The following is a 27486-nucleotide window of genomic DNA, read 5'->3' on the forward strand; positions in this document are numbered from 1 at the left end:
TCTGGTTCTGAGCCTCCAGCAATTCATCAATTACAGTTCAGATTTTCCTACCTTGCCACTTATTTCTGTGGTGGGTTTGTTAATGAGTCTCTGCTCTGGTAAGTTGTAGCTCCCTATACTTGCTTATTTGTCTCTCTTATTTGGGAGGCAGTGGTTTGCCTTGTATTCTTACCTTACTTGTGGATCCAAGAAGTGTTCTTGATTTTTCAATCTTGACTTTTCAGCTTCTTACTTGTTGTTAGGACACACTATGAACTTCAAATACTTAAATTTGGAACTAGAAATTAGAAGTCTATGTTTAATTTTTAAAGAAGCTGTGAAACTATTTTCCAAAATGACCACACCATTTTATATTTCCATCAGCAGTGTTTGTGGGTTCCATTTTCTTCACATCCTCATCAATATTTGTTACTATTTTCTTTCTTTAAATTTTTTTTTTTAATTTTTTTTTTCAACATTTATTTATTTTTGGGACAGAGAGAGACAGAGCATGAACGGGGGAGGGGCAGAGAGAGAGGGAGACACAGAATCGGAAACAGGCTCCAGGCTCTGAGCCATCAGCCCAGAGCCTGACGCGGGGCTCGAACTCACGGACCGCGAGATCGTGACCTGGCTGAAGTCGGACCTTAACCGACTGCGCCACCCAGGCGCCCCTCTTTAAATTTTTTTTAAATTGAGTTTATTTATTTTTGAGAGAGAGAGAAAGCAAAAGTGAGGGGAGGGGCAGAGAGAGGGAGAGACAGAGAATCCTAAGCAGGCTCCTTAGCGTGGAACCTGATGGGGGTCTCAATCCAACAACGCTGAGATCATGACCTGGGCTGAAATCCAAAGTCAAATGATCAACTGACTGAGCCACTCAGGTGCCCCTGTTTTATTTCTTATAGTAAGAAATATTATACCAAGTTAGTGTGAAAAGGTAACTCATTGTGTTTTTAATTTGCATTTCTCTAATGAGCAATGGTGTTGAACACATTTTTATGTTCTTGTTGGTCATTCATATATCTTCTTTTGTGAAATATCTATTCATATATTTTACTTATTTTTAAAAACAAATCAGTCTTCTAAATTATTGACTTGTAAGAATTCTTTATATATTATGGATACAAGTCTTTTATTAGATATGTGTTTTGCTAGTATTCTTTTCAGTTTGTTGCTTGAGACTGAAGTGTAGAAGTTTTGAATTTTGATGAGGTCCAATTTATTAACTTTTTCCTTTATAGACTGTGCTTTTGTTATAATTAAGAAACCATTTTTTATCCCATGTCTTATTCCAAGTTTTATTATTTTCCCTCTTCCATTTGTGTCTGTGTTCCATTCTGAGTTCATCTCTGTATATGGCATGAAGTATGGATCTAAGTTTTTTTTGTCTTTGTTTTGCATGTGGATATGCAATTGTTCCAGCATCATTGGTTGAACAGGAAATCCTTTCCCCTGGTAAACTGCCTTTACACCTAGTCAAAAATCAATGAACTAAACAGTCAGTTATCTTGTAGAGTTATTTAAAACATAATAAAAACTGAAAATTTGTCCATGTCTTTTCCATTTCTGATGTTCCTCACTTCTTTCTGTTGCTACAGATTTCCATAAGGTATTATTTTCCTCTGCCTGAAGAATTTTCCTTAATGTTTCTTGTATGTTAGTTAATACTTTCAGATTTTATATGTCTGATAAAAGTCTTTATTTCACTTTCTTTTTTGATAGATATTTTTATATAGCATAGAATTTTCAGCTGACAACTGTTTCTTTTAAAACTTTAAAGATGTTGGGGCGCCTGGGTGGCGCAGTCGGTTAAGCGTCCGACTTCAGCCAGGTCACGATCTCGCGGTCCGTGAGTTCGAGCCCCGCGTCAGGCTCTGGGCTGATGGCTCGGAGCCTGGAGCCTGTTTCCGATTCTGTGTCTCCCTCTTTCTCTGCCCCTCCCCCGTTCATGCTCTGTCTCTCTCTGTCCCAAAAATAAATAAAAAACATTGAAAAAAAAAATTTAAAAAAAAAAAAAACTTTAAAGATGTTGTTTAACCATGATTCAGTTTGAAAAGAATTACTTCATTCTTATCTTTGTTCCTCTGTATGAGACTCTTTTCTTTATTCTGCTTTCAATATTTTTCTTTATCACTGGTTTTAATTAATTTCATTTTAATGTGCCTTTGTGTGGTTTCTCTAATGATTCTTAAACTCGTGCCTCACTAATCTTTAATCTGCAGGTTTAGAATTTTCATCCAATTTGGGAAAAAATTAGCCATTATTTCTTCAAAAAATTTTATGTACCCATAACTGTCTCCTCTTCTGCATGCCTTCCAATTACATGCAAATTAGACTTTCCGAAGTTGTCCCACACTTTATTATTGCTTTATTATTTTGTTTTATTTTTCTAGGGCACAGTTAAGTTACTCAAAAACAATTTTATTTTTTCAAGACTTGCTTTTAAGCTTTCTTTGGCAGGACCAGTGGAGCCTTTAGCCTTGGGATCATTTTGTTCCCTAATTGAGGTCATATTGTCTGAGTACTCTACCCCATTCCTTATGTACTGGAAGTTTTCTCCCCCTCTGGCTGGTGGGACTATTAAATAATATAAGTTCTACATGTGCTCTGGAGACTGATCTGCCTGTTCCTTTCTAATTGTTCTTTACTTGGTCTCAGATTGTTTCCTTGTATGCATGTTCTTACCAGTAACCAGCTGAAGACTAAAAGTGGCGTGCTCTGCAAACATCCAGAATTCTATTTCTATGTGACTCTCTCCCCTCTAGTACTCTCCTCTGCAAACTCCAGTTGCTTTAGTCCCTTATACTTTCAACTCTTTCCTCAATTCAGGGAGACCAGTGGGCCCTATTTTGTTTCTTCTCCCTGTCCGTGGCTTAGAACCTCTTTCAACATGATAGTAAACTAGAGAAAGTTTAGGGCTCAACTTGCTTGTTTTCTGTTTCTTAGAGACATTAAAAAATATTAATGAAATTTATTTTCAGATTGATTATGATCATTGTGAGAAAAGTAGGATTTGACAGACAAAAAAACATAAATATATTTTAGGACCTCATTTATTAGGATTAAAATCATTTCTGGAAAAGAAAGTGTGTAGAAAGGACATATAAAGAATATCATCATTACATGCAAGGGAAAACATACTGAAAACAAACAAACACAAAAAAGCAGTTCATCTGTGGAGAGGAAAGTACCCTTTATATATGTGCATATATCCCATTTAGTTGTCATTAAAGGCAATTCGTGCTTTGCTGTGGTTGTTCCATCTGTTGGAATTCAACAAAATTGTTATCAGTAGCTGTTGGCAGTTTATAATGTCAATCCTTCTATAAAGAATTTAATCAAAGAATGTCCAAACTTGGAAGACACCTTGGAGATAGTTCAACTTCCTTATTTTATGTATGAAAAAGGCAAGACCTAATTTGTTAATTTGTTTCATATCACAAAACAAAACAAAAAACAAAACAAAACCCTTTTAAAGTTTATGTTTAGAGGACATAACCCAGGAAATCTGACTTTAGGACAATTTCCCACATAATCAAATTGACTCAGAATTGGAGAACACACTGAATGTATTTTGCTTGTAATAGACTGTTTCAGTAGATGTAGGCTTAGATAACCCTAGATAGTAACTTGTCATTTACACTTTAGTGTACTTTTTATGCCTGAGAGCAGTAGCTGCTGAATAAGTCACAGTCCTGGCATTTGTCTCAAATGGTTCAAATAAAGGAATTTTAATAGTGGGGCTTTCAGAGGTATGAGGAGAAGTAAGGGAGAAAAGAATGGATACTGAGACAATTGTAGAACAGCAACAGTGAGAAGTTATCACCCTACTTACGATTGATATTAATTTAGGCCTGGAATAGCAAAAGGGGAAATTAGGTTTACAGAGACCCAGTGAGAGTTTGAACTATTTAGGAGGCTTTCCCGTAGGAGCTGTCGTCATGGAGAAATTACCTACTCTCTGAGACACCGTGCCAAAACAGAAAAGGATCAGAGAAGAAATACCCTGACTTCTTTCTGATTCTGCTCTTCAGTTTCCTGCCACCACTGCTGTGTTTGAACCCAGTTGGAAGCCAGTTTATAAGGAAACCTGCTGGTGTATTTCAGAGTGGTCAGCTTCTGTGCCACAGAGAAGAGCAGAAGCAGAAGACGGAATATGGAGACAAAGAATAACCAGCACAGGAGCTCCAATTCCAAAGACAGTTCCTAGATGTGCTTTGTTATGATGAATATACTCCACTGTTTTTGAGGAACTACTAATATCTTCATTAACTAGAACTTTTATTCATAAATGTACATAAATAATCCTGAGCTTCAGAGGCCATAGCAGTTAAAAGAAGTTACCATTTGGAGTTTCAAAATATCCTACATCAACCCACATTCTTTCTTTTATTTCAAAGTCACTAGGAAATATGGAGAAGTATGTGTCAGGGTGGTAAACATGAGGGGGAGGGCAGAAAGGAGGAGGCAAGACAAGAATACAGCACTCTTACAAGTCTCTAAAGAGTGAAGCCTCTATCGATCATTGAATCCATTTATTCTATAAACATTTCTTAGAGGCTCAATCACTAAATTGATAGAGTAATGCTTTGGGGTGAGGCATAGAGAGAAAGCTGATGAGACCAGGACACTAATGTGATTACAAAGTAAAATTTACACTTGCAGAATTTATAATATTAAAGATCTGCCTAATCACAGGATCAGTGATTACTAGAAAGTGATTATAGTAGCTACGAATTTTGTTTTCAAGTAACAGAAAATCCATGCAAGCCAGCATAAAGAGAAAAAAAGAACTTATTATATGAAGACTATTCCATTGTCTATTTCATTCAATATTACAGTTGAAATGCAGCTAGTCCCTTGAAACCAGGGGTCCTCATGTGGTCAGAGTTCTCTCCTCATCTTGCTTCTTTCCTCTACGAGCCCTCCTACTCCTCCCTTCACATTTGCTTTGTTCTTCTCCTCTACATGTTGACTTCCTCTGTTTCTCAGGTCCTTATAGAGGACATTCTAAATTCCTTCCTGAAGAGGAACTGAATTACCCTCTCAGTTCCAATTCCAAATTCTGGCTAAAGAGACTCTGGCTCTGCATGATGTGGTGAGTACCCCAGTCCCAGTCAACTGTGGGCAGAAGACGGGATCACATGGTCAGGATGTGGATGCTCTGAGATCTGCACCTGTGTATGGAAGAGTGAGGCAGATGCCAGATAAGGAGGTGATGGGCCTGCAGCCCAATCCTTGTTTTGGCACCTGAGCTCAAAAATAGTTCCTTCAAACTTTAAAAAAATGTAAACCAATCTCAAGAAATAAGATATCTCAAAAAATTTTAATTCAAAATATTCATAGTCAATTTACTTAAGTAAATATATGTAAAGTCAATATATTTAATCTGTTTACTATTTATTCATTAAATTACATATAAAAAGTCAGGAATGGCAGTTGAGGGAAAAAGAAGGAGAGGTGCTTTTGTAGTACATGACAGTTTAGAGGACAGGGACTATATGGGGACTGGAATACCAAACGGGTTCTTACAGTCCGGCCCCTACTTGCTTTTCCACTCATGCATTTCTTTTTCCTGTTTTTAATTAGACCTTTTGATAATTAAGGCTTCTTTCTGTTTTACCATGGCTTCAGTTGAAAGGTTGGAGCCATCCAAATGGTAACAGACTGATTGAAACTCATACTTTTTTCTTTCCTTTTCTCCTTTTTTTTCCTTTCCAGCATTCCAGACTAAAAGAATGTTTAATTATTATCTAAATCTGATATCCAAAAACGATAGCAAATTAAGAATTGAGGAAGAGAAAAATGATTTTGGTTCTTTCTTCTCCACACGGGCTTCATTTATTTTATAGCACCTTCAAATTCAACCAACCAAAAGTGATCAATCAAGCTACACCTTCCTATTGAAAATATCTATGCAAGTGACAAAAAGGCTGTGCACCTGCCTGACTGCTGGGCCTGGTGTTTGTAATTACTCTTGATGACATCAAGGTTTTTTTTTTTCAATATATGAAATTTATTGTCAAATTGGTTTCCATACAACACCCAGTGCTCATCCCAAAAGGTGCCCTCCTCAATACCCATCACCCACCCTCCCCTCCTTCCCACGCCCCATCAGCCCTCAGTGTGTTCTCAGTTTTTAAGAGTCTCTTATGCTTTGGCTCTCTCCCACTCTAACCTCTTTTTTTTTTCCTTCCCCTCCCCCATGGGTTTCTGTTAAGTTTCTCAGGATCCACATAAGAGTGAAAACATATGGTATCTGTCTTTCTCTGTGTGGCTTATTTCACTTGCATCACAGTTTCCAGTTCCATCCACGTTGCTACAAAGGGCCATATTTCATTCTTTCTCATTGCCACATAGTACTCCATTGTGTATATAAACCACAATTTCTTTATCCATTCATCAGTTGATGGACATTTAGGCTCTTTCCATAATTTGGCTATTGTTGAGGGTGCTGCTATAAACATTGGGGTACAAGTGCCCCTATGCATCAGCACGCCTGTATCCCTTGCGTAAATTCCTGGCAGTGCTATGGCTGGGTCAAAGGGTAGGTCTATTTTTAATTTTTTGAGGAACCTCCACATTGTTTTCCAGAGTGGCTGTACCAATTTGCATTCCCACCAACAGTGCAAGAGAGTTCCTGTTTCTCTACATCCTCGCCAGCATCTATAGTCTCCTGATTTGTTCATTTTGGCCACTCTGACTGGCGTGAGGTGATATCTGAGTTTGGTTTTGATTTGTATTTCCCTGATGAGGAGCGACGTTGAGCATCTTTTCATGTGCCTGTTGGCCATCCGGATGTCTTCTTTAGAGAAGTGTCTATTCATGTTTTCTGCCCATTTCTTCACTGGATTATTTGTTTTTTGGGTGTGGAGTTTGGTGAGCTCTTTATACATTTTGGATACTAGCCCTTTGTCTGATATGTCATTTGCAAATATCTTTTCCCATTCCGTTGCTTGCCTTTTAGTTTTGTTGGTTGTTTCCTTTGCTGTGCAGAAGCTTTTTATCTTCATAAGGTCCCAATAGTTCATTTTTGCTTTTAATTCCCTTGCCTTTGGGGATGTGTCAAGTAAGAAATTGCTGTGGCTGAGGTCAGAGAGGTCTTTTCCTGCTTTCTCCTCTAGGGTTTTGATGGTTTCCTGTCTCACATTCAGGTCCTTTATCCATTTTGAGTTTATTTTTGTGAATGGTGTGAGAAAGTGGTCTAGTTTCAATCTTCTGCATGTTGCTGTCCAGTTCTCCCAGCACCATGTGTTAAAGAGACTGTCTTTTTTCCATTGGATGTTCTTTCCTGCTTTGTCAAAGATTAGTTGGCCATACATTTGTGGGTCTAGTTCTGGGGTTCCTATTCTATTCCTTTGGTCTACGTGTCTGTTTTTGTGCCAATACCTTGCTGTCTTGATGATTACAGCTTTGTTGTAGAGGCTAAAGTCTGGGATTGTGATGCCTCCTGCTTTGGTCTTCTTCAAAATTACTTTGGCTATTCGGGGCCTTTTGTGGTTCCATATGAATTTTAGGATTGCTTGTTCTAGTTTTGAGAAGAATGCTGGTGCAATTTTGATTGGGATTGCATTGAGTGTGTAGACAGCTTTGGGTAGTATTGACATTTTGACAGTATTTATTCTTCCAATCCATGAGCACGGAATGTTTTTCCATTTCTCTATATCTTCTTCAATTTCCTTCATACGCTTTCTATAGTTTTCAGCATAGAGATCTTTTACATCTTTGGTTAGATTTATCCCTAGGTATTTTATGCTTCTGACATCAAGGTTTTTGATCAAAGCATTAGAAAAGATTGGAAATATGATTCTGGATGTTTTGCAACATTATAAAAATCTTTATATTTATACTTGAAAATAAAGAAACAGGGAATAAATGAAGAGTGGCGTATAAGTGACATGCATATTGATATTCCTTCTTCTTCCATTAACTTTAATTGTTTCTCTTTACTGAGTCTTTCCTCCCTTATCCTGACTCACAAGGCAATTTCCATGTTATTATTTTGCAACCACATCAGACTTCTCTTTTAAAGTACATGCTTCCCAATTATCTGATCCTCTTTAATATCTTCTTTTCTATAGTCTGGTATTTTCTACAAAACTCTCTATATTTCTCAGTAATTCCAGTAATGGGGATACAGCCTTTATCTCTACTCCATCTTTTTTGCCTCTAGCCTCACTAAAAATGTTTCTCACATCCCGATTTGACAATTTCCTTCATTCTGATAAAATCTACTCCAACCAGACACCATATTTTCCATCACCTCTAAAAATGGCTCAGCTTAAATATCTTAAGTTATGTATTTATATTCTTCATCTATGAATTCCTGTTTTGGTATCACTGCTATTTGGAACAATTCCACAGGGAATATGGTTTTATATTTCTTTGACTACAGAGGTTAACTGTTTCTCAAGGGGATGTGCCTAATGGAGTTCCTGTGCTATAGGTATGCAAATTTTCATTCTCATTAGATATTTTGGGTTGTTCTCCAAAATAGTGCCAGCTTCACTCCTGTCATCTCAGAATATTATTGGACTTCTTAATATTTATCATTCAGGTGGTTGTAAATATTATACCACTGTAATTTTTGTCTTTCCACATTTGCAGGGACTGTTTACTTTTTTGTAAAGTTCATGCTCATAACCTTTGTTCATGTTTTTCTATGTGAGATTTTTATTTTTCTTATAGATTTATAAGCTTCAAAAATATATATTATAAATACTAATTTTTTACCAGTCAAATATTTTCCTAATATTATCTCTAAGTAGATGACAACATTTTACTTACCTTTTGTCATAGTGATATCACATTTATTAATCCTGTCCTTTGTGTTTGCATCTTTGCATTCTTGATTAAGAAATGTTTTCCGGGGCGCCTGGGTGGCGCAGTCGGTTAAGCGTCCGACTTCAGCCAGGTCACGATCTCGCGGTCTGTGAGTTTGAGCCCCGCGTCGGGTCTGGGCTGATGGCTCAGAGCCTGGAGCCTGTTTCCGATTCTGTGTCTCCCTCTCTCTCTGCCCCTCCCCCGTTCATGCTCTGTCTCTCTCTGTCCCAAAAATAAATAAACGTTGAAAAAAAAAATTAAAAAAAAAAAAAAAAGAAATGTTTTCCTACATCAGTGTCATAAAAAAAATCTCCTTTTTCTTCTAAATGTTTTAAGGTTTTATTTTTAATATTTAAACCTTTATTATACCTATAATTAACTTTTGTGAAAGGGGAATATAATTTTCTTTTATATAATTTTTATTTCTTTTACTTATGAACTGCAAGTTAATTGCTGTGATATTCTAAATTGTCACATTATACATATATGGCTTCTTTATTTGGTTCCATTGACCTATTTGTGTGCCTAGTGGCAATGTCACTCCTCAACATTACTTCTTATCTATAATTATTTTGTATATTCTTGATTTTACTCTAGTATATAATTTAAAATAAATTCTTTTTAAGCTTTTTATAAACTTGGGGATAATTGATATTATTATGATATCCTATCTTTTCGTGGTATATCTATTGATTTTAGTCTTCTTTGGTAACTTCAATAAAATTTATGCATCAAATATGTTTTGAATCTCTCATATGCCAGGTATTGTTCTAGGAGGTTTGTCATCACTGACAAAATAAAGTTTAGATTCTAACTAGATCAAATAATATGTATAATATATAAATAATTTACATACAGTGATAAAAGATAGCAAGTACTAAAGGAGAATGAGAAATACTAAGGCAGACTAATGAAGATCAGCATTGCAGGAGTCACAGAACAAAGGCAGTAGATTTTCATTTAAATAGGGTAAGCAGTCAGAATAGACCTAATTGAGAAAATACTTGCTGGACTTGATGGAAGAGTATTCCAGACAGCGTGAACAGCCAGGCAAACACCCTGTGGTGGGATCCTTCCTGAAGTATTCCAGAATGGCAAGGAGGTTTTGAGAGGAATGAGTGAGTTGGAAAGTAAGTCAGAGAAGTAATGGTGGCCACATCACATAGGGTCTTCTGAGATCCCAAGGAACTTTGCTTTTATCTTGGGAGATGAAGAGCTTTGTAAGTTTTGTAATAGAGGAATATAATAATATTTGGCTGATGTATTGAGAAAGGACTAAAGAAAGTAAAAGTAGGAGCAGCAAGGCTTGTTTTGAGTCTATTTTAGGAATCCAGGTATAGCTCAAACCAGGAAGAGGGCAGAAGGGATGAGTGGATTCTATGTATAATTTGAAGGCAGAAGCATGAGGATTGCCTGTGGGCTATAAATGAAAGAAAAAAGCCAAGAGGACACCAAGGCTTTTTGCCTAAAAGAAGAAGTCACTACTTATTGAGATGTGGCAGGCTGCAGCTAAGATGATCAGAAGCTGCTTTTGGACTTACTGACTTCTAGATAAATATTAGAGACCCTTGTGGATATATTTACTAGGAAGGTAGATATACAAATATAGAATATAAAGTAGAGGCTTGGTCTAGGGATATAAACTGTGAGGCTATTGGCATATATATGATATGTAAGCCATGAGACTGGGTATAGTAAATAAGAGACTGAAAATATATGTAAGAAAAGAAGAAGAAAAAGCCTAAGGACTAGGGAGAAGAGAAATAGCTAGCAAAAGGTATCAGGAAGGAAGAACCAGTGGGTAGGAAAAACAAGGTGATGAATAAAAATATTAAGAAAGAGAGTGATCATTTGTGTCAGATGCTTCTACTAGGTTAATTAAGATGAAAATTGAAACCTGGTCTTTAGATCTAGTTGGGAGATTCGTCACTTTGAAAAGAGAAGTTTTGGTAGACTGGTGATGGTAAAGGTATGTTAGGGATGTGTTTAAGAGAGAAACACATTGCCCTGCCCCTAGGTCAGCACAGCACCACATAGAGAGGTTTCTACTCACCCTCTTGTTCCTCCAGTAGGGAAAGAGAAACCAAAGGATACAACCAGCACTGCCCCACCCCCAGCGTTGTGGGTTGCTTTGTGGTATCCCCTACCCTGATCTCACCCCATAGGTATTTCAAGGAAATCTGTGGGACTCAATTAATGAGAATCTGACTGTGAAGAAGGTGGGGAGGGACTTGTAACAACCAGCACACAATCTGGGCAGACCAAGTTTATACTTGTAGTGCCCAAGTAGTATTCCAAACCAGCAGCTTAGCTTATCTGCAGAAACAAATCAGGGGTGCACTCTGACCAGGGAACTCAGTGGGCAGATCTTTCTGGTTCAGATCCTCAAACAAGGAGTTTTGCCAGCACTACAGCCTGGTATGCCCATGCCTCACTATGGAGTCGAGTCACAGTCCCACCCACTGTGGAGAATCTCTCCCAGCCACATTTAACCAGAAGGGCTGGTGAACTCCTGGAAGCTGTGCAGCCTGGCAATGCTAAAGCCAAGAAATGAGTTGGCAGTGCTGATAGCCCCCAGAGTAAAACTAGCAGGAGAGTTCTCCTGCTACACATATGGAGGGCAATTGGTTCAAAATCAAGGCTGAGGGTACCGCCAGGTCCTTTCCAACTAGACAACCTGTTTGGGAAATTGAGAGTTGCCAGGAGCGGCCCCTCCACTTCCTGTACAGGCAAGGGAGTTTAGCTATAGCCCTACCTGCTGTGGCTTCCAGCCCCATCTGATGGGATGGCAAGAGCACCTGGAAGCTCTGCAGCCCAGTGGTGCTTAAGCTGAAGGAAGGGCAGACAGAGCCAGTAGTTTGTAAAGCAAAGCCAGTGGATCTGTTTAACCAGGGAACTGGGGGCATGGGTCAGCTTGAGTTAAGACAACAAGCAAAGAGCATTACCTGCTTTAGAACTGCTTTTCCCACTGGTCCTGGGAAGGAAAACTAATTCATAGTATCCCTCAATGCTGAATACAGCCATTAGCCTGCTTGAGAAGGGAACCTAACCAGAACACAGAAAAGCTATGTAGCCCATCCCACATCCCTACTTATAGTGGCACTTAAACAGAGATCATGGTCCATGGCTTTCCCCATCTGCAGAGCAAAACCAGTAGCCTCATCTGAACAGGGAAATCAGTGTGCACTTTTATCTGATATGAGTCCCCCAAGCGCTTTATAGGCCCTTGGTCCCATCCCAATGCCCTGCCAGACCAAGGAAGCTAATTAATAGCCCCATCTATTACTGAATATAGTACCCAGCCCCAACCATCTAATAAGCCTGACCAGAGCATCAAGGTAAATGTGGAGACCATCCCAAAGCCTCACTTGGGTAGGAAACCAAGTCAACAGTCCTGTTCAACTGTTTTCAGCCAGTGGCACAATCCTGCATCCTTAACTTCAGAGTTGCCTTACCTCAAAATAGACCATAATAGCAGACTCCACCTGCCCAAGACATTCTAAGCAGACATGCTCAGAGACCCAAACTGAGCAGACTGGTGAAGATCTATCTCTGCCAAAGCAAATCTGTAAGTCTGGAAAAGAAGCCTGGTTACTCAAATGTGCAGATACCAATATAAAAAATTAAGGATAATAAAAAAAACAGATAAATGTGACACCATCAAAGAAAATTAATAAAGCTCTAATAATTGATCTTAAAGAATTGGAGATCTGGGGGCACCTTGGTGTCTCAGTTGGTTGAGCATCCAACTTTGGTTCAGGTCATGATCTCAGAGGTTGTGACTTTGAACACTACATTGGGCTGAGCTCCATGTTGACGGTCCCCTCCACCTCTCTGCCCCTTCCCCATGTGTGCTCTCTTTCTCTCTCAAAATAAATAAATAAATAAAACTTAAGAAAATAAAAAGAAATGGATATGTATGAACTGACAAAAAAATTCAGAATCGTCTTCTTAAAGAAATTTAGTGAACTATAAGAATATACAGACAACTAATCACAATTAGATAAACAATGCACAAATAAACAAATAGTTTAATAAAGCAAAAAAAAAAAGAATTAAGAAAAAAAAAACCCAGAAATACTAGAATTGAAAAGTACAATAACTGAATTGAGGAATTCAATAGAGTTTCAAAAGCAGACTCAACCCTGCAAAAGAAAGAACCAGTGACCCACAGGATAGAACATTAGCAATTATCCAGTCAGAGGAGCAAAAAGAAAAAAAAAAGAATGAAAAGGAGTGAAGAAAGGCTATGAGACTTATAGGACACAATAAAATGAAGCAAGTTTTACATTCTGCAAATTCCAGAAGGAGAAGAGAAAGAGAAAATAATAGTGAAATATATTTAAAACAATAATGGATAAAAACTTCCTGAAGCTCAAGAGAAAAATTGATATCCAGATCCATGAGGCCCAAAGGACCCCAAATTAGTTGAACTTGCATAAGGCTGTACCAACATACATTATAATTAAATTTTGAAACATCAAAGACAAAGGAAGAATTTTAAAAGCAACAAGAGAGAAAAGTTACGTACAAGGGAAACCCCCCCTCCCCATAAGACTATCAGTGGATTTATCAATACAAATCAATCAATATCAAATTCAGGCCAGGAGAGAATGAGATAACATATTCAAAATATTGAAAGAAGAACAACTATCAACCAAGAATACTATACCTAATAAAGCTGTCCTTCAGAAATGAAAGGAGGGGTAAAGACTTTCCTAAACAAACAAAAGCTGGAGGGAATTCATTACCACTAGACTTGCCTTACAAGAAACGATAAAAGGAGTTCCTTGAGTGAAAATAAAAAGATAATAATTAACATCGTAAAACATATAAAAGGTAGCATAAAACTTACTGGTAATAGTAAATATATAGTCAAAGTTAGATTCTGTAGTTTTGTAATGGTGGTGCATAATTCACTAATGGCTCTAACTTAAAAGTTTAAAAAATGAACTAAATAAAAATCAACATAGTAAAAAAGCAATAACTGCAATAATCTGTTATTAGTTACACAAGATAAAAAATATGTAAACTGGAACAACAATAACCTAAAATGTGAAGAGTAGAAGTAAAAGTGTAAAGTTTAGGAATTCTATTAATATGAAGTTATTATAAACTTATAAACTAAGGTTATAATTTTAAGCTATTTTATGTAAGTCTCATGGTAACCTATAGGAATTATGCAAAAGAACATGATAAAGAAGCCAAAGCATACTAATATCAAAAAACATCAAAACATAAAAAAAGACAGCAAGATAAGGAACAAGGAGCAGTGGAGCTACAAAACAACCAGAAACCAATTAACAAAATGGCAATAGTAAGTTGTTACCTATCAATATTTTTTTAATGTAAATAGATTAACTTTTCCACGCAAAAGACACAGAATGGCTCAATAGATAAAAAAAGAAACAAACAAAAAACCAAACAACAACAAAAAAACCAAGATCTAACAATATGCTGCTACAAGAGATTCAATTTAGCCTTCAAGGCACACACAGGCTGAGAGCCAAGGGACAGAAAAAGTCATTCAAGCAAATGGTGATAATAACAAAAAGAGCAGAGTAGCTATACTTACATCAGACAAAATAGATTTAAACTAAAAATGGTAAAAAGAGACAAAGACAAATGTGGTCATTATATAATGATAAAGGGTCAATCCATCAAGAAGATACAACAATTATAAGTATTTATGCACGTAACATTAAGCACTTAAATATATAAAGCATAATCTAACAGAGTTAAAAGGAGAAATAAATCATCCAGACAGAGAATCAATAAGGAAGCAGTGAGAATGAACAATGCTTTAGACCAAATGGACCTAACACGTTTACTGAACATTCTATCTAACAACAGCAGAACATATATTCTTCTCAAACATACATGGAACATTTTCTGGATAGACTATATGTTAGGCCACACACACACACACAAAAGTTCTAGCAAATTCAAGAAGATTGAAATCATACCAAGTATCTTCTCTAAACACAATGGTTAGAAATCAATAACAAGAAGAAAACTGGAAAATTCACAAACACATGGAAATCAAATAACACTCCCCTGAACAACCAATGGATAAAATAAGAAATTGAAGGGGAAATTAAAAATTTATTGAGAGGAATGATATTGGAAATATATCAACGTTTGGGATGCAGCAAAAGCAGTTTTTAGAGGGAATTTCATAGCAATAAACCCATTAAGAAGCAAGAGAGTTAATCCTGAGTTCTCATCACAAGAATTTTTTTTCTTTCTCTATTATTTCTTTTCTTCTTATTGTATCTATATGAGATGATGTTTGCTGAACTTCTTGTGGTAATCATTTCACAATATATGTAGATCAAACCATCATGCTGTATGACTTAAACTTATATGGTGATGTCAATTACTTGATATCAGTGTCAATTACCTACTATTACCATTATTTATATATTTTGGTAAGTGGGTAGATATGTTGGTAGGAGTCTGCTGTCCCAAAGGTAATATTTTTGCTAAAGCAGATTAATCTGACCTCAGGTACATAGTAGGCATTCATTCACTGGGTAAATGTGTTCTTTTCTATCTTAATTAGCAAAAAAGGATCAGAAACAATTCACTCCCATATGGAATAGACAACAATATACATTCACAGTGTTTCTTCTGTTCTCTGTCCTGGTATAGCCTAAATAGATCTAGACAATCTAGATGTCCCACAGAATATCTCCTTGATTCACTAAATCAATGACATCATACTGATCCAGCAAGAGGAGTAAGAGGTGACTGGGTAAGATACAACAAGCTTAAAAGTGGAAAATAAACCCTAAGAAAATCCGGGGGTTTGCCATAACAGTAAGTTTTTTTAGGGCTTCAGTGTTTGGAGTGTGCTGGAATGTCCCTCCAAAGTAAAAGGCAGATTGTTAAATCTTGCATTCCATATCGCAGAAAAAGAAATATAATGTCTGGTAGGCCTCTTTTTGGTATATGAGACAACATGTTCTGTACATAGGAATATTGATCTGGTCCTAGTGACTTGAGGAATGGGGATTTAAGTGGTGCCTGGGAGCTTAGTCGGTTGAGGTACTGACCAAGGCTCAGGTCATGATCTCATGGTCCATGAGTTCAAGTCCCATGTTGGCCTCTGTGCTGACAGCTTGGAGCCTGGAGCCTTCTTCAGATTCTGTCTTTGACTCTCTCTGCCCCTCCTTGACTCGTGCTCTCTCTCCCTTTCTCAAAAATAAATAAACATTAAAATAATCATAAAAAAAAAAAAAAGACTGAGGATTTGGCCCACACCGCCAAGGAAACCACTAAGAACAATAGAGGGTATAGCTGAGGCAGGGGGAAATTAGAATGGATAATGGCAGAGAGGAAGATAAATGATACCAATTGTGTCCGAACTGCCCTGACTATATGTCAGTGATTCTACCTTGAAATGGTAACTCTCTTATTTATGAGCCCACTTGAAAAAATCTATAAAGTGCTACACACATGTAAGATCAGCCATTGGGTCTGTGCTAACATTTCTATTGGTAAATCGGTCGCAGATTGAAACATTTTCCTGTTAAGTAATACTATACTGGATGTTAAAACTGCATATATCTGGGGCCAAAAGTAACTGACAAAATTCCTTAGATGAAAGTTATAAAAAGAAAGCCATATAGAAATCCTCCCATAGGAAGCAGCAGTTGACGGAAATGTACAAGTAAGTACTTAGCTAATTCCTCTGAGATCAAATAAGAATTCCCCAATCAACTGTTCAAATTTGAAACTGAATATGTCTCCCCTTGCAAGCAGCTCTCATCCTTTCTGTAGGAGTGTGCTTAGGGGAGTTACTGCAGTATTCATGTTGCAAGTCATGAGAAAGTAAGGCCTCATGGTTATTACTTAACTGGGACTCTGGAGCATTACTATAAAGTAGCTGCCCCCCACTTGCAGACCTCCATGTCTCTAGAACTACTTGGTAGAAAGGTTAGACTGGAGAATGTTTCTGAACCACAGGGAAAACCAAGTGATGGATACGGGTGCCTGAAATTCAACTACTGTTCATTCATTTTATTTAACCAACATTTATTGCTTGCCTCTTTTATACCAGCCACTCTGCTCAGCATTTTGAGAACTTAAAAATGAACAGGACATAGACCCTGCTGTTCTTTTCTGAAACTTCAAATCTTTTAAGTTTTTTTTTTTTTTTTTTTTTTTAAGTCCGTAGTTCTCAAATTGTAGAGGGAGCTTAATTAGATTCAGGGCCCAAGAATCTGCTTGTTTAGCCAGTTCCCATGGTGATTCTGATGTTACTGATTATTGAATCCCACCTTGAGAAACATTTCTTTAACAGGTATGAATGGTTATTTGTAGCTGAAAACAAGACCTTGTGGAAGGAAAGAAATTACAAAGGGAAAAATAGAAGAATGTTATAAAAGCTGTGTTTATGTTATCATTTTAAATTAGGTAGTTTTTTTTTTTTAGCACATTTAATGAAATGTGAATGAAGGCTCAAGTCTAGATTCAAAGATGAAATTTCAGACAAATAATGTGAGCTGCAGTCAGCATCAGCTTCACCAACTTGCAGAGCAAGTAGTGTCTTAGGGAAGGTTCTTCCTTGAGAACTGTTGCCTCTTAGTCCTGGCTGAGCCTCAGCTAGCACTCCCCACACTTCTGTGAGTAGCAAAATGGTCTGTCAGTCCCTTCCCCCTCCTGTCTTTAAAAGGATCAAGGAAATGTATTCAGTTAGTATATACTCCTCCCTCCCTCCCTCCCTCCCTTCCTTCCTTCCTTCTTTCCTTCCCTCCCTCCCTCTCTCCTTCTCTCTTTCTCTCCCTCTCTCCTTCCCTTTCTGTCCCTCCCTTTCTCTCTTTCTTCCTTCCCTCCCTTCCTCCCTCTGTTCCTCCCTCCCTCCCTTCCTTCCTTCCTCCCTTCCCCCCTCCTTCATTCTTCCTTCTTTCTCTCCCTCCCTCTTTCCCTTTTTCTCTCTCTCCCTTCCTTTCTCTCTTTCTTCCTTTCTTCTTTCTTTCTTTCTTTCTTTCTTTCTTTCTTTCTTTCTTTCTTTCTTTCTTTCTTTCTTTCTTTCTTTCTTTCTTTCTTCTTCCTTTCTTTGCTGAATCCCTGAGAGAATCCTGTGTAGCATTACCAAGTGGTAAGTGCTCCAAGGAAGTCATCAAAAAAAGTATTTTTGGTTTTGGTTGTGTTTTTGTTTTTGTTTTTGCTTTTGCCTTTTGGAGTGCTGGCACCTTTTTACTTGCTTACCTTGAATCCCCTCCCATCTTTTTCAATGCACTAGAATTCTACCATCTGCTTTCTGGAGGCCATTTGCCATTCTCTCAGGGTTGCTGGAAGCCTATAGGCACACTGCTTATCTCAGCCTCTGAACAGTTAACCCTGTCTCTCTTCATTATAAAAAACAACCATCCAAAATGAGAAAGACAAAAATATTTTTATCCTTTTAAACCTTTTTATCCTTTTATACTTTTAAAATAAAAATGATTGCCTATCTATGTATTTCTTGGAGCTTTTTTAAAAATGAGCCTGCTATTATTAGAGCTGCATGTTTAACACAACCCACATAGTTTAAAAAATTTTATGGCAAGTTAATAACGTCTCTGTTTGTTTCTAGTATCAGTCCTATGGTCAAAACACTTGTCACAGTAATAAACAATGGCATAATTAGAACCTACTTCAATGAATTTGGGTCAATGTATCACCCTCTCAGAGCACATTTTAAATTTATCACAATGATAGCCTGGGGAAAATTTGGCTTTTTGGCATTCGCTAGTTTAAGTCATTATTTTGAGAGTAAATTGTACTCAGCCCGGAGTTCAAGTGTAAAAGACAATAAAACACAATGACTAAATAAATGGGTTTTGATTGCTTTGGAAAGGTTTAGTCTTCATTCCTCCCATTCCAAATAGTAATGATTTCAGGCTTTCTTGTGATTATACACAATATTACTTTTTTTCTTCTAAAGTTGCCTGTTGAACCATATTACAATTATAAGTTATATTTATTTAGTGCTCACTCTGTGCCAGGAACTGTGCAGAGCACATTATGTGCATTATGCCACCAAGTAGCTGCTTCATTTTATCAGTGAGAGAATTGAGTCTTGGAGATTTTAAGGAACTTTCTCAAGGTCATATATTTAATAAGTGACAGAACTCGAAATAAAACCCAGCAGCTCTGGCAGCATAATTCGTATCATGGTAACTTACTTCTGATATCAATAGCCATCAAGTTCCCTCAAAACTTATAGAAATAATTCTGAAGGATGGAAGTATACGAGAACATCCATTGCTTCAGCAAGGCCAAAGGATGATGAAAACTGAAAAAAGGACATTAAATATGATGAAAATGCAAGCACTAGTGACATTAGAGAGAGCAATGCCTAAGAACAGTGTGCTCAGAAGATAGCCAAAAAAAAAAAAAAAAAAAAAAGATCGTGGTAGCCCACAAATTCTGATTGGTCTCTTGGTCTGATTGTTTTCAGTTCCTGGAAAAGCATAGGATCTAAGGAAGCAACACATTTGGCACTGTTATAGGAATGGAAGACCACTGTGGCTATGACGAATGAGCAAGAGGGAGAAGAGTAAGGAATGAAGTTGAAGAGGTAAGTTTAGAGGCATTTCATGTAGAGTCTTGCAGGCGATAGTGGAGGGGCTGGATTATCCCAAGAGCAGTGGGTAGACATTGAGGGGTTTTAAGCAAAGGGAGAAAAGGAGGTAATTATATAGTACATATTTTTATGTAATCACTCTGAATGCTGTATAATGAATAAGTTGTAGAGAGGCAAGAGAGGAAGCAGAGAGACCAGGAAGGAGGCTACTACTGTTGTCTATGATGATGGGTTTAACTAAAGTGGTAGCCGTAGAGATGGGTGAACTCAAGATATATTCTGGAGTAGAGCCAATAAGAATTGGTGAAGAATTGGATGTAAGGCCTGAGAGAAGATAAAAAATCAAGGGTGACTTCTTGAAATGACAGCAGAGGGCTGGTAGTTTGTTGAGATGAGAAAGATTAGGATCAGAAGCAACTCAGAGGAAGAAAATCAAAAACTCTGTTTTGGATATTTTGAGGTGATTTTTAAAACATCCAAGGAAGATTTAAGATAAATAATACCTGTTCAAAACATGGAAGCTGGAATTCTGAGTCTTCCTGAAAGAAGTCACAGAAACAGTGGGTGGGGTATGAATTTCAGTCAGCAGAAATGAAAGGCAGGGAAGGTGAGAATGTCCATGAAGATTGGGCATAGAATTCAGAATGGAGGATAGACCTCTTTCACAGCAGTTTTCTGGGAAAAGCGAATCTCTAGCGTCTGGTTCAATACATAGTTGAACAAAATTTTTTCAGCTTATGTAGCAATCAGCTATTTCGGTTTAGATACAGCTATTGTTCTTGTTGGAAACAAGAAGCAGTGGGGCGCCTGGATGGCTCACTCGGTTAAGCGTCTGATTTCGGTTCAGGTCATGATCTCATGGTTTCCTGCGTGAATTCAAGGCCTGCATTGAGCTCTGTGCTGACAGCTCAGAGGCTGGAGCCTGCTTCAGATTCTGTGTCTCCCCGTCTTTCTCTCTGCCCCTCCCCCACTTGTGCTCTGTATCTCTCTGCCTCTCAAAAATAAATAAATGTAAAAAAAATTTTGAAAAAAAGAATCAAGAAGCAGTGATACAGATGAGTCTGTTAACAGGTACCTCCTAAATTCAGGCCACCCCTTTAAATTCACTAGTAACCTCCAGATTCTCAGGTGTTGTTTTTGTTTTTCTGGACAGAGCTTCTAGTACTGTATTTACTTTATCACCAAAGCCCCTTCAGTGGCCTCCTGGTGGCCTTTCCTCCCAAGGAAAACTTCCCTAGGTGATTCTAAGGTGATGTCCTTTCCTTTTATTGTGTCATGCTGCTGCAACATCTCTTGACTATTACAATTTGTTTCTGTCAGGGTCCTCCCTCTGGTAGAGCATCCACCACAACAGGAACTGAATAAATGATTCTAACAATGTTGTCTTTAAAATGAGCCTGTAACGTTAGTTACATGAATTATTCTAGTAGCAATGGAATCATCCTGTTTCTGTGAAGACTTTTCTTTCTTTCTTTTTTTTCTTTCCATTTTACACGTAAGGGGTAGCATCAGCTGTTTGTGAATCCAGAACATTCTATTTGGACCATTCTCAAAGAAACACGTCACTCAAAGCTGTGTCAATAGAGAATTAAAACTTCCACATGACTAGGTATTCAAAATGTAAATGCAGCCAGCTATGGCATTTTAGAAACCCCAAAGTAAAAACTTTACCACCAAAGGAAAAAAATAGCTTGAAAAGAGGACAGCAGGACAAATGAGGACAGCTAGTCTTTTTTCAGCTTATTTTTGTTGGATTCATTTTGAGTTTTGTAAACCAAGCTCCAGTTAGATCTTGAGGAAAAAAATCGAACTGACATAATTCACTGAGTCAACCTTTTCACAAAAAGGTTTTGAACATCAAGGCAGCATTAGCACTTTTCTAGCCTCGTGTCTTGATTGATCAGTTTAAACAGGGCTAAATATATAACCTTATAAATAGATCAAGTAAGAGTAGAGAAAATAACATTTTAAGTGTTCTTTACTGCTAAAATGAAAACAACAATAAAAATCTATCCAAGCAACATCTAAAAACAAACCAAAACATAAAATTTTATTCACTTTATTTTTCCTCTACCAAATGTATATTATGTCTGTCTACAGATGGGTATTTTTTTAATGCTAGATTATACAATAAATATGCTATATAATAACATAAAGCAGATGATGCTAGAAAGAAACTCTGCTTCCTGGGTAAAAATATATAAAATATCATTTTTCTTAATGTCACAGTCGTTACTCATCTTTGATCCTACTTTTCTAACCTCAACTGTATATTATATGCTCAAGAAAAAGACATGGAATTCTTTTTTTTTTTTTTTTTTTTAAGACAGATGGAATTCTTTTGGGGACTGAAATTATTCCTTCTGAGTAAGAATGCCTAAGTTTTGGACTAATACTATACATTTGCCAGCTGGACTCCTCAAGTCTGACTAGTTGCGGGCATCTATGCCATAATAGAGCATCCTGCCCTTTATCCATTCGCTCGAAGATGTTGCTTTATGGTTAACAACTTTGTGCCAGTATGTAACTAATGAGAAGTTGAAGGACTAATTGTGAGTGTTCACATTTATCCTTATGTTATTTAAACAATCTCCACCACATTAAGTCCTCAATGTTAAACTCACAAATAATTCTGAAATATAATAAGAGAGCAACTCAATTGGTAATAAGAGGCTCCCAAAAATCTTATGTGATTTCATTATAAAGTATTATTTTGTATGATTTTCAAAAAGGAACACATCACTCTTCTGTAAGAAGAAAGTGGCCAATTAAAACCAGTATCTTCAAATAAATAGATTGTTTTGGCTGAATATATTTCTATAAATTCATCAAGGTGTAATACAAATTTCAAAGGTGGTAAATAAATTTAAAGTAGTGGGGTGCTGCTCCATGCATTAAGTGAATAAATATAATCACTAGGATATTTTTGACTTATAGTTTCACATAGAATGACCTTGATGAATGGGACAAAGAAAACTTTTTAGACAAAAGAGCAAAAGTAAAGCCACCAGTAGATTTTATACTCCAAAAGAAATTTGGGAGTTTGCTCTTTCTTTCTTTCTTTTTTTTTTTTTTCCTTGAAAATATTACCCTCAGTTTCTTTTATTTCTAAATAAATACTAAGCCTGGATTTTTAAGTAAAGAGGCAATTATAAGCACATTAACATTTCTACCAGACAGCAAAGATAGTGCTGGCCAGCCAACCCCAAACAGAATGCAGCTTGGCACTGAGCCCCGGGCCACTGCAGTGAGGCGCTCTCCTCCCCATCACCCAGTGCAGAGAATAAGCTCCCCATTCTGCCGTGAACTTTCATTTAGGACAACACTGTCGTGCTGCAAACCCAGAGGTGTGCTTTTATTTTGGGGTTTTCTCAGGCCCAAATTTCAAAGCCAAAGCCAAAGCAAAGGCGTGGTCTACACCAGGACTTTAAATAAAGTCAAATAGAATAAAATTCCCTTACTAGCGTTTATTCTAAACTGACTTGTCCAGATGGCTTCTTACAGGGAAAGGGAAAAAGGGGATACTCACGCTCTGCTTCCTTTCATGCTGGCGGGCTGTGATTATTGTTAATGACCCACAGCTGTACTAGTTCCCCCACCACCTCTACCCTCTGCCCACCCCCACCTTCCAGCTTCCTTCTTAGTTAAGCTTTTCTCCAGTAAGCTTTTCTCAGAGGGAGGGAGGTGGGAGTAAATTTTGTAATGGATCAACCTTCAGGACTCACCCCAAATCTGGCTGGTTTCTCATAAAACCTGAACACAGCAGTGGGATCCACTCCAAAGCGTATAGCTCTGCAAAACCAGTCAAACCCTACAGTTCCTAATTTTTCTAAATGTCCCAACAACATTTGTGAATTGATTTAAGGAAAGCAGTGTAAAAATTAATCTTTTGGATATATCATTAGCTCCATACATGGCTAAAAAATGAGTTATAAATTTATTGTTGTAAGTAGCACTCATCCATTTTATCATTCAGCATATGTAGAAAGAGGGACAAGCAAACAGAGAACTTTGGCTATTTATTCATAAGAATAAATCCCTGTGCCTGCTGCCCCTGCTACCTTCACCACTTCACTGGGTTTATACAAGTTGAATTGGGAAAGGCTTCCATTGAGTGAGCCTTTGGATTTGTAAAGGACTCGAAATGTTTTTGAGATGCTGTCTGTTCTAGACTGGTTCTTGTATTATAAGATATATCTGTCTTGCCAGATGCCCCTGCCTCCCATATCACGTGCCCATTCTACATGCTCTAGCTGTATATCCTCAGAAGACAAGATACGAGTATTACCAGGCAAAGCTTTAAGTTTGTTACTATTAGTATTAATGTTACTGGCACTTATGTTGCCATTATTAATACAAATGCTATCAATTTTAATATTAAAATAGTATTAATATTTACTATTACTATCAATGTTAATGCCTACAGTTTCTATTGCTGTGATTAGAAACTGTCTAATCTGAAGTCTCTGATAGAACTTGTCTCAATTTGAGGAGCTTATGGTGTTTTGGTGGTATTGTTGCTCATGTTTTCCACTGCTTTCCAAAGGTGTGAAAGAAGAGAATAAAACAAATGTGACAGTATTTGCACTATTTACACATTGGCCAGTGGCCTATTTGTTCTTATTTAGTGTAGTCCTTTTTTTTTAATGTGCAAGTGGCTCCCACTAAAATACCCTTTTGTGGAAATGTAAAATGTGAAAATACGTGTTCTCAGAATTCTTCAGTTTTCTGCCTCTATAGCCTTTCCATATCCTGTGTTCTTTGAATATTTCAAATACATATTTGTGAATATATATGTTTAAACCACCTATTCAAATGATAAATATAAATATAAACCAGGACCTGTGTGTGTATATATACATGTACGTGTGTGTGTGTGTGTGTGTGTGTGTGTGTGTGTGTGTGTACGGAAAGGCAAATGTTTTATTATACTTTACAAGACAATTTTGTCAACCATTCATTTCATAAAGATATTCCATGTATTGATAGTCTCTCCTATTTAAAAACTGAACAAAACTCTGTGTCCACCATGTTCCTTCAGCTGTCACTCTATTCCTCCTCTTTCAAACTAGAACTTTTGAAAGAATTGTCTATAATGCCTAACTCTCCTTTTTCCCTTTTTTTCATTCACTTGCTGCAGTTGGTTTTATACTGCTATTTCCAAGATCAACAAAAAACCTTCTTTTCTCTAAATATAGGGAGCAATTTCCATTGCTTATCTTTCTTGACTTCTTAGCCACATTCAATACCATGGACTCATTTCCTTTTGGAAACACCTTTCCCTTGGGTCCCATGATTGTGTATTATGTGTGCATACACGTGTGTGTGTGTGTGTGTGTGTGTGTGTGTGCGTGCTCCCACCTCTCTAGCCCTCTAGCCACTTATCTTCAGTTTCTTTTGCTTCTTTTCCACACCACTTCCTCTTTTACCAGTCTTTTGAATATTTGTTTCCTTGGGAAGTTGTCTTAGTAATAGTGGAAGACAACAACATTTAATAAATGCTTTTTTTAAATTTAAATTTTAGTGAACATACAGTGCAATATTGGTTTCAGAAGTAGAATTCAGTACATACAACACCCAGCGCTCATCTCAACAAGTGATTATTTTGTGTCAAGAACTACCCTAAACACTTTTATGTGTATGAAATCATTCAGTTGTAACAACAACCCCGTGAATAGGTACAATAGTAACTGTGAACTGTCTAATGTCTAAAAGAGGCTATTGAAGGAAAGAAAATGTAGGAACAGAACGAGTAAATGATAGATCTGGGACACAGAGCAGGTACTGTAAATCCAGAAACCACATGTGTACCACTTGCTTCCCTACCCTCCCTCTTCTCTTCTCATATCCCTATGTGATCTTACCCCCTTGCATAGCAAGAGGCCGAATTCAAATTGACTTAAAAAATTTGTTCAGGTCACACACAGTGCCAGATACTGTGCTAAATGTTGAAAAAATAAACATGAACAAAGCATGGGTTTTCCCCTAATACTATAGAGTCATTATTGTCCTGTCCCTATGGAGATGTATTCTTGGCATTAAGAATTGTCAGTCATTTTTAAAAGTCTCTCAATATTCTGAAGTCTAAACATATGTCTACCCATCATTTTTCTGACTACCATTCACATAATTATTTTGTATCCTTTCAGAATGGAGTTATATTTATAATACTCTGCATAATATCAAAGACTCTCACTGCTCTTTAGATGCTGCTGTTACTTACTCTATATTTCTTTGACTGTATCTTTGAAGAAAACACAACTTGTGTAAAAATCTCATTTTAATATACAACATGACCCTTTTCCTTTGTTTCTTTTTGGCAGGACCAGCATTATTATCTGTACAGCTTTTTTAAACCATAGTGAATCAAAACTCTCCATAAGAACAGAAAACAATCGGCATAAAGAGAGGTCTCAGTGTAACAAAACATGCCAGGTACAGAACACACTTAGCCGTTGTGGGACAGAGTACTGCATTTGCCCTGGGTCCAGTAATGTTCACTGGCTCAGAATATACTAAAAAGTCTACTCTGAATTCTTCTTGGCATATATTCATTGCTCCTTAATAGGTATATTAATTAAAAAAACACATAGTGTCATTATACTATATAGAGGTGGTACGAAACAGACTAGTATGTGCATGAAACAAACTAGAATATGTTAATTAATAAAGTTTTGAGAAATGTGAAGAAAATCTGGGGGAGATCTTCCCAGAGGAATCAATATGTGAGCAAAGACACATAATTAGGAGATAGGTTGGGAAAAAAGGGGAAGGTCACCAGTGAATAAAGTATAGATGAAAGTTCAGAAAGGAGACTGATACAAGTGATTATTAGGTATGTTGGCAGGGGGAGGAGTGACAACAAAATAGGGAGTTAAACTGGGCAAGTTTTGTTGGTATTAGAATGTCATTCTATCCTGAGAGCAATGAAGAGACATTAAAACAAGTTTTAAACAAGGGTGGAATATGATAAGGTTTATCTTCAGAAAAATAACTTGTGAGAATCAGGAGGTATTATTAAAAAGGTCCGTGTGAGGGTATCTGGGTGGTTCTGTCAGTTGTGTCTAACTCTTGATTTCAGTTCAGGTCATGATTCCACAGTTGTGTGATCAAGCCCTTATGTGGAGCCTGCTTGGGATTCTCTCTCTCTCTCTCTCTCTCTCTCTCTCTCTCTGCCCCTCCCCTGCTCACATATACACTCTTGCTCTCTCTCAAAAAAACAAAATAAAATGTTTTTTAAAAAGGACTGTGTGGAGCTGGAGAACTACTTATGAAGCTATTTCAAGAATCAAGTCACAAAGTGTGGGTAATATTCATAGTTGCTAACAGCCCAAACTCCCTGTGTTCAAACCCAACTGTTCTGTTTTTCAATTATTCAGCCTCAGTAGATTACTTTGTTAATTTTCCCATCTCTAAAGTAATGATGAAACCATTTATTTCATTGGTTTGTTATGAGAATTAAATGAGGTTTTAATTGTAGTGTTTGCAACTCTACAAGCATTCAGTAAAGGTAAACCACTTTTTTTTCTTATCTCTGAAGAAAGTAGGAAAGAAAATTAGGATATGACTTTGAAAGTTAAAATTGAGATTTGAGTAGTGTGCAAAAACAGGTACTGACAGGAAAAAATAAAGAAAAGGGAGAGGTTAAAAATGAACCCACACTGGGGGACTTCCTGTTTTATATCATGAAATGAGATACAGGACATTTCATGTATGGTAAATATGAATTGTTTGATGGAAGGAACAGAGGAAAGATTGTTCTTTTGGGGACATTTTAAGATGAAGTAGTTAATGATAAAACTGAAATTTTCATGAATTAGTTCGAAACTGAGAGTTGTAAGACAGAAGAAAGAATTGAAGAGCAGATAAAAAATTATTCATTTAAAAGTTATATGTGATAATGTAGCCATTTAGTGAAGAAGGATATAGGAAGAAGTAAAGGTGACTGAAGGAGGAACCATAATAAAACCAAATTTTAGAGATAAGCATAGGAAGAGGAGTTTACAAAGGGTATTTAGAGATGTAAGAAGAGAAATAAGAACAAGCAGACTCTCAGAACCAAGAGGTGAATGGGTTTAACCAATAAGAAATAAATCAATAGCATCAAA

The sequence above is a fragment of the Puma concolor genome, chromosome E4, assembly GCF_028749965.1.
Source record: "Puma concolor isolate L17-30 chromosome E4, mPumCon1.1.hap2, whole genome shotgun sequence".
Classification (NCBI taxonomy): domain Eukaryota; kingdom Metazoa; phylum Chordata; class Mammalia; order Carnivora; family Felidae; genus Puma; species Puma concolor.